The sequence below is a fragment of the Lactuca saligna genome, chromosome 5, assembly GCF_052625555.1.
Source record: "Lactuca saligna cultivar CGN05327 chromosome 5, ASM5262555v1, whole genome shotgun sequence".
NCBI classification, from domain to species: domain Eukaryota; kingdom Viridiplantae; phylum Streptophyta; class Magnoliopsida; order Asterales; family Asteraceae; genus Lactuca; species Lactuca saligna.
Window position 1 is genome coordinate 285,389,009 of NC_136421.1, and position 8,954 is coordinate 285,397,962.

Sequence of the window (8,954 nt, forward strand, 5' to 3'; positions counted from 1 at the left end):
GGCATGGTTCTTAATTGATTTGTAGCCCTTGAACTCGAACAAGAGAGTAACCGTCTATCTCATTATCTGGTTGCGTGCGACCATGTTTTCGTCTAATTTTGCATTGGTAGCAGCCTGTATCGTGAAAGAAATTATGCATTATAGAAGGGTATATTGTGTGCGGTTAACATTGAGAGGGATGTTGATTTGGTTCCTTCAATTAGGTGAATTGATGGTTGGGTATCTTTAGGCCCTTGTGGTGCAGGTCGTGAGTCTTCAGGCTAATGATGGGTTGACGGAAAGATCGACATACTACCGTGAGCTTATCGTTTCGTGGTTAGATGGTGTCACGATGTATCATGAACGAGTGGATGTATGATTTATATGGGTGGGACCCGACAGTCATTTGATTGAGACTCTTAGGTCTCAGATCGTTAGTTTTCTTGGCATGTTTCAGTGTTAGTGCATTGTTGGAAGTTGGGAGACTCAGTGGCCAACTGGTTTTGATCATGTGGACAATTAAAGGTTGTTGGGAGTAATATTTGCTCATCAGAAGTCTTTTTCGGAGTGTTTGCATTATGAACCCCATTTGCTTGCGGGCTAGTTACTAGGAGTTTGGTTACCAATATTGTGTATCAAGTATGGAATTTCAAGTCATGAAGTTTGTTGTGAATGTATCAAGTGATTTGTTAGGTGGATGTACACCTGAACTGATAAGGGATTTGGATGCAACATGAAATTCTTAGATGAACCATCATTATGCTTGTGGGAGCAGTGGGTTTGTGATGATTTGTCAGGAAGTCAAGTGTGTATTTAAGTTTTTTAGGAACAATTTCTAGATTCGGGATTGGGCGAAATTCACGATCGGTGTGTTTTAAGTATTCTTTCTGCATGTTTTGGTGGTGTTCTTAGTCAGGGACTAGTGGTAGGTACAACAAATAGATAGTCATCAGTCTTAGAGTATAGTTTCTGAAGTTTAGAACTGATGGGTTCCGGGTTCCGGGAAGTATATTGATGGAGTTGGTTTGTGGTTGTAGTTTTGAAAGTTTCTGGTTGTGTGGTTCTTAGTGGAAATTGGGTCTTACAGTTAGGGAGAGAAAGATAGTCGTTGCAATTGAGTATTCTCAAGTTATTGGATTGTTTCTTGGCAGTTGTAGGTTTCTGAGTGGTCTCTCAAGTTTTCTTTATAAGATGCCTTGATTTAGAAGTGGTTAAAGGGAGTTTGTGGAATATGTTGATGTTACTTGTGTTCCATTACAACGTTTATTTATCTAAGACTCGTGTTAGGAGTCACCTTTGTTTTCAAGCGGAGGGTTCAACATTAGTGAACAGTCAAAGGTTCTGTTTTTTAGTGGTATTAGCAAGATAATTCGGGGTCGGAAGGGTTTCGTATGTTTTGGGTTGCGAAGGGAAGTCATATTGACTGTGTTCCGAGATGGTTTTGCCTGCTTAGGAGTCAAACAAGGTATTGGATATCTGGATTTCGGGCAAAGTAGTGATGGTTATTCTTCATTGGCTAAAGTTAGCGGGTCAAGGATTTATTATTAGTCAGGGTATGTGAGTTTCACTAAGATTGGGTTTTGATTGTAGTATAGTAAGGCAATCTTTTGTATGAGCTGACTTCTTAGTTCGGATCAGGATTCTGGAAGGATTGTCTGAATAGTCTGGGTGTAGTAGGGAGCGATTTCGAGGACGAAACCTAATTTAAGTGGGGGGAGAATTGCAACACCTATGTTCCAGATTGGTTAAACTTACTTTTATCAGGTACCAAAGATTTAGTTTTGGAGAAAATCCTATGCCACGATGTGGCCAAGGAGGGCCACGACATGGCAATGGTCTAATGGGTCACGTGTGTTATTAGATTGACACGGCGTGGCCAAAGGTTGCCACGATGTGGCAGTTGTCCCGGGCCAAGCCCATGATTCTTTTAGGGTCTGCTTCGTCTTTAAACCCCTCTAAGTCATTTTTAGGGTTCCTTATCGGACTCCATCACCCTCAAGTTTCAGAAACCCTAACCCTAATTCCTCCTTGAGAGTTATGAGTCCATTTTGTTCCTACTAAAGTTAATTTTTTCTTTTGGCATTTTGTGTTAGATAGGCTCCCTTCTAAGTTCGAATTTGGTTGATAGAGGAGTGGATTTGAAGTTGATTCTGTGTCCTTGTTATCAGACTGGAATGTAGAATATTTTTCACATGTTCTTTGTTTGTTCTTTGGCGAATCAAGTGTGGAATCGTATTGCTTTGTGGCTCGATTTGTAGATGCCTTCTTGTTCTAAGCCTTCGGAGATGTTTGCTTGGATTGATGCACACCCGGTTCGTTGAATGTAGAGAGTGATTGTGTAATTGGTGTTTATGACTACCGTTTGGGTGCTTTGGACGTATAGGAATGCATTTGTTTTTCAATCTTCAAAGTATCAGAAACAATTTATTTTTGATAATATTGTTGAGTTTTCGTTTCACTGGTTTAATTTTTGTAAATGTAAGGCTAGGATTAATTGGCTTTCTTGGTTGAACAATCCAATCCCGCCTTAATTTTTTATTTGTTAGCTCCTAGCTAGCTTTGGTTGTTTAGTTTATAAAATTAATTTGCTACTGTTCAAAAAATATATATAATCATGCTTAAGTCTAAAACAAGATATTTCGAACATGGTAGTCATATTTGAAAAAGCCCAAAACATTTTTCATTTTTCTATAATCCAAAAGAAAAAAAAAAATCGGTCATTTTTTGCGAATATCCCTTCTTTTTTTAAACTTGATTTTCTTGTTTACAACGTATCATTATTATCGGTTATTATAGGCCTAAACGGTTCAATTTGACACCTTCGATGACATACATGAGGACCATGCACCCGGGCACCTCTGGTGAGTCCAACGACCCTGCACAATTGCACCTCATTGAGTCTTATGTCATCTCTCCAATAAATATCAATTTTTAACGACATCCCAATAAAACCTTGTTATGTGATTGTTCAACCTTTATTTTATATTTCACGGGAAAATTAACTAGATTTTATGGAATCCATGTGATTGTTCAACCTCTATTTTTTATGCTTCTTTATGGGAAGAGATACTCATGTCTTCCGCTAAATATATGTGATTTCGTGTACACATACAACATACAAGGAGATCAATGACAACAAAAACACATAACTTAAAACAAATATAGAAACAATATCATTAAACTTTTGTTTAAATATATTGAATATTACTGCACAGAGAATATTTCAGAACATCTAGAAAAATAGTTGCAAATACAACTTGGGAAATAATATCTAGAAAAATAAAATAAAAAAACGTAAAAACCTACATATAGTTTAAATTCTACAAAAAAAAAAAAAAAACAACAAAAAAGGCTCGATTTACTTGTTCTGAGTTGGGTTTGGGCCGCTATGTGGTTTCTTCCTCATACTCTGATTAAAATGATGGAAACTACGATTGTGATTTACCGGCTTTTGCAACGAGCGTTGATCTTCTGCAACAGATTTCAAAAGCAATCTCCTTGAATATATGTTGGTATCTTGATAAGACAGTGTCCGGGTGTTAATGCTCTTGGTGCTACTGCTGCTGCATTGGACAATATATATTTGAAACAGAAATAAACATGACAAGATTGCCAAAACCCTTCTATGGATCTTCATCGTTGTTGACGGCACTTTTTGGAATTGAAACTTGAAAGGGATCTCCAAATGGAAAACTATTACTTCAGTTAATTAAGTAGATACATCTATAAATCAGCAGATGGGATCATCCTATGCATGTGCGATATATATATATATATATATATATATATATATATATATATATATATATATATATATATATATATATATATATATATATATATATATATATATATAATGGCGGATCTACTATGGTTCCAACGGTGTCACCGGCAATACCTAGTTTTTCCAGAGGTAGTGCAAAATTTTTGATTTTTTTTTTCTTTTTTCTACTATAAAATGTGTCACCGGCAACACCTACTACAGACCGGCAACATCTACTAGAGAATCTTACGTCCCCCTCTGTGTGTGTGTGTGTGTGTGTGTATATATATATATATATATATATATATATATATATATATATATTAGGTTATTATGTTCTAACTATCTATTGTGTGCATGTAGTAGACCTGACAATCCGTGTCTGCGTGTCGTGTATTCATGTCAGACACAAATTTACACGACACGATTTATAAAACGTGTTTGGGGTATCAAATAGGAACACGATGCGTAAAAAAATCGTACAACACGTGACACGACACGAATAGACACATTTGTTATCGTGTTACACGTAAACACAAATAAACGTGTTTTTAATGGCTTTTTTTAAGCTAGGGCTATAAACTAATTATTGACTTTTACGTGAATGGTCCATAATATATTATAAATAAAAAATTTAACCCTAAAGTATATATGTATAGATACGTGTTTATGTGTGTTTGTATGCATCATGTGTCAACACGAATTTGTATCTTGTCTTATACGTGTCTAAACAGGTAAATTCGTGTTTGACATGTGTAAGACACGAAACACGAATTTAAAATACGTGTCAAACACGAATAAACATGAAACGTGAATTTCTAAAACACATACACGGAAAACTCGTATCGTGTTTGTGTCGTGTTAATCATGTCGTGTATATAATTGTCAGGTCTAGCATGTAGGATTGATTGTGTACCAATCATTTTAGTTATTTAAGAAAGTAATTAACAATGTTCTAAATAACGTAAGACGTGGCTTGGCGGCAAGGTAAAAGTTAAGCCATGACAAGCGTTGGCGAGCCATGACGTTTTTCAAGGCGTGATTATATTATGTACATTAAAAGATATAAATAATATAATTATTGAATTTTATCAAAATATATGAAGTTTTTAGAAGTGTTATATTAATACCTAATAGAAAAAAGTTAACAAAAACATATTTATTTTAGGCCCGAGATAAAAAAACAAAACCAAAAAAACTCGCGCCTTGAAAAAAACTCACGCCATAACGCGATATGGCGCGCCTTGACACGTTATTTGGGCGCCGACGTTTTCGTAACGGCTACACCACGCCTCGCGCCATGGCAAGTCTTGAGGCGCGCCATGACGTGTTTTTTAAAACCATGGTAATTAATGCATATAAAATGTTGGAGATATAATGAGTATTAATTAAATATTCAAGTCATGATGTTTTTCTTTGGGAAAATGACTTAGGAGGGTAACTACCTTTTATCCGTGTTCACATATTAGCAACTTTTTCTTTTTTGTACATAATAAAGCAACTAACTTGTTTTAACTGTTTAAATTACACCAATATTACCGGCTAATACCTGTGTTAACCGGTAACTCAAAGGGAAAATGACTTAGGAGGGTAACTACCTCTTATCCGTGTTCACATATTTGCAACTTCTTATTTTTTGTACATAAGAAAGCAACTACCTTGTTTTAACTGTGTAACATACCAAAAATCATGACCAAAAATTGTTTTTAATTTAATACTAAAACCATAATTGTCAAACCATTAATTTAATACTCCGGCATCAGACCCCGCCCGACATCAGGCCCCGCCTAACATTGAGCCCCACTCGATATACATATATGTCTCTCTTAGGCCCCGCTTGTCTCCGGGCCCCGCCCGCTAAACACATACAATCATTTAACATGCTAACACATAAAGAAACATACTCTACTGTATCCATGTCCTAAGAAACATACTCTGCTAATAATGAGATACAGAACATCGTTCGTACTCAGCTAATGATGGGATACGAGACCTCGCCCACACTCACCTCTTTACCAGGCACATACAAGTATCATACAGACAACAAGTATAATCTAACATGCAAACATTCCTCGGGCACCCGCCCGACATCAGACCTTGGTCTGGAATAACATACTATCATACAATGCCTAGGGCTAACCCCCGAGTCTTCCTACTCATAGACTATATGGGCTGGCATTGTGGCCTTAGACCTATTCACATAGTGAGGAGACTCACCTTGCATTGTTGAAGCCCTGGCTGGAACTAGCTGAGTACGGACGAAGTTTCGTATCTTATTATTAGCAGAGTATGTTTCTTAGGACAGGGATACAGGAGAGTATATTTCTTTATGTGTTAGCATGTTATATGATTGTATGTGTTTAGCGGGCGGGGCCCGGAGACAGGCAGGGCCTAAGAGAGACTGATCTGTATACCGAGCGGGGCTCGATGCCAGGCAGGGCCTAATGTCGGGCGAGGCCCGATACCGGAGTATTAAATTAATGGTTTGACAATTATGGTTTTAGTATTAAATTAAAAACGAAATTTTCGGTCATGATTTTTGGGATGTTACACATTTAAAACAAGTTAGTTGCTTTCTTATGTACAAAAAATAAGAAGTTGCCAATATGTGAACACGGATAAAAGGTAGTTACCCTCCTAAGACATTTTCCCTTTGAGTTACAGGTTAAAAAGGGTATTAGATGATAATATTGGTGTAATTTAAACAGTTAAAACAAGTTAGTTGCTTTATTATGTACAAAAAAGAAGAAGTTACCAATATGTGAACACAGATAAGAGGTAGTTACCCTCCTAAATCATTTTTCCTTTTTCTTTGATTTTTGAAGGTTTGTTCGAGTAAGTTAGGTTGTTACTTTCCTTAAAACGAGTCAACCTTAGATATTCTTAATAGACAACTTCATTGACTAGCTTATAGGGACTTTTGAGAAAGCCACGTCATGTGTCGTAATTAAACTATGTTACGGCGTTGTATTGTTACACCATCACTATTTCGAACTTTTAAACTTCTCTTGGATTATGGGATCGTATGATTTCCCCAAACTTAAGTCTAAACTTTTGAGATTTTAAAACAAATGTTTTTAGAAAGACTATTTTTAATTAACCTAGCGAAGGTGTTTCATCTTTCAACGGTTTCCTATTTGGCTTGTACTCATTTTTTTAAATTAGCAACTAAATCGATTTGAAATGAAATTCAAAGACAAGATTGCAAGAATGGTCCCTGTGGTATGTCCAAAAATACTACTTTGGGTCAAAATCTAAAAATGATGGATTTTCCCTTCTCCATTTGTTTTTTGCTTTTCTTTTTGTTATTTAATTATTTTCTAACTAAAAAATTAAAAAATAAAAGAAAATATTTCTCTCTCTCTTTCTTTCTCTCTCTCTCTCTCTCTCTCTCTCTCTCACATTCATATCCTACCAATCAAAGGAGGTGGTTTCCCCTCCTCCTTCATTTTCGAGCAAGAGAACTCCACTAGAGGTGGAGCTGTTTTCCGGCCACCAAGAAACACCCACCATTTGAGAACAACCCACCACTTCACCACTCACCACCACTGTAACCACCGGAAACCACCACTCGAACCATCTACTTCCTTCTATTCTATCAAACGAACACCAACCAAAAGCCCCCGCTACTCTTGCAGTCGAAGTTCTTCCTCAGCCACCGCAAGACACCACTAAACACCCATCCCTTCACCCTCATATCTCCGACAAATCAACCCCAACTGTCTCCTCTTCAATTTTCAGTTGCGAAACGTTCCCATCATCTTCTTCTAGAACTTGTTCCTCACCTGAATCAAAGGAAATTGATGAAAAAAGAATAAACCTTGGAGGAATACTGAGCAGGCACAAAACGTGCAATCGATTGCAAAAATCGTTCCAGGTTACACAACGATGAAAGCATCAAAGGTTCTAATGGTAACGACTTCGATGGCTTTACAACTCGATACTCATGCTCATCGGTGCCGGATGACGTCGTAGATTGGAGATACCAAAACGAAGCCGAAACCCAAACTCAAACCAAAACCAAAAACACGTCATCCGATGATCTTTTGTTATAAAACAAAGGTGACCCAACAAAGATTTACCGATTGAGGCTTCGATAACTCAGAAAAACCCTAACAAATTGGGGGATAACCAAATCAAATGATGCCCACAAAGAAATGATCCCATTTTTATGTCGATTTAATTGTAGTGGATTCCTAAGGATGATTCAGAAGCGATTTGATTTTTGATCTGGTGGGAAAATGGAGGTTTAAGAGGATGAAAGCGATGGAAAATGAAGAGATGAAAACAAGTGTCCCTAAAGAAAATGGAGAGAGGGGGGGGGGGGGGGGAGGTATTTTCTTTTTTATTTGTATAATTAAAAAAAAACTGAAAAAAGAAAAAACAAAGGGTAAAATCGTCATTTTATAAAAAATCAAGAAAAATGGACCAAAGCCGCAACAAAATGAAAACTTTTGGACTATTGAGGATATTTTCTTTTTTATTTGTATAATTAAAAAAAACTGAAAAAAGAAAAAACAAAGGGTAAAATCATCATTTTATAAAAAATCAAGAAAAATGGACCAAAGCCGCAACAAAATGAAAACTTTTTGACTATTGATGTTATTCCAAACATGTTTGATCCAAAGTAGCATTTTTGAACATACCACAGTATCATTCTTGCAGTTTTGTTAAATCCAAAAGGTTAGGATGGAATTGGAGTGGGTTGTGAAGGTTGGTGTGAGTTTGAAGTGGGTAAAAGTGGTTTGCCTAAATAATAAAGTGGTTACAAAAATTATAATTCTAGCTCTTCAACAATGGTCAAAAAAGGAGAGACAAGAGGGATCAACGGCTTGGATATTAAATGTGCTGCAAAAATTATTATTGCCATTTCAGTTTCATAATGCATGTAGAAATTGGTGACAATTATGATTTTCTGATTTTTATGGTATGAAATAAACAATTTTAATTTAGAACTATTTCAAAAGATTTAGTTGCTGTTAAAATGTCTTTTTAACAGAAAGAAAAGATAAATTACTGAACGATTTCTAATTGTAGTTCCAATTAGATAATAACTGATCGTCTATAATTGTAACTATAACGGCTATTGTCACAATAATGAAAAGGGAGTTCGAAAATTCATAAAAAATCACTGCAACCAAATGACAGGGGTTAAAGTGTTAGATTCGCATAACGGAAGGTAAACGTTATCATTTTTGATATTATAGGGGAT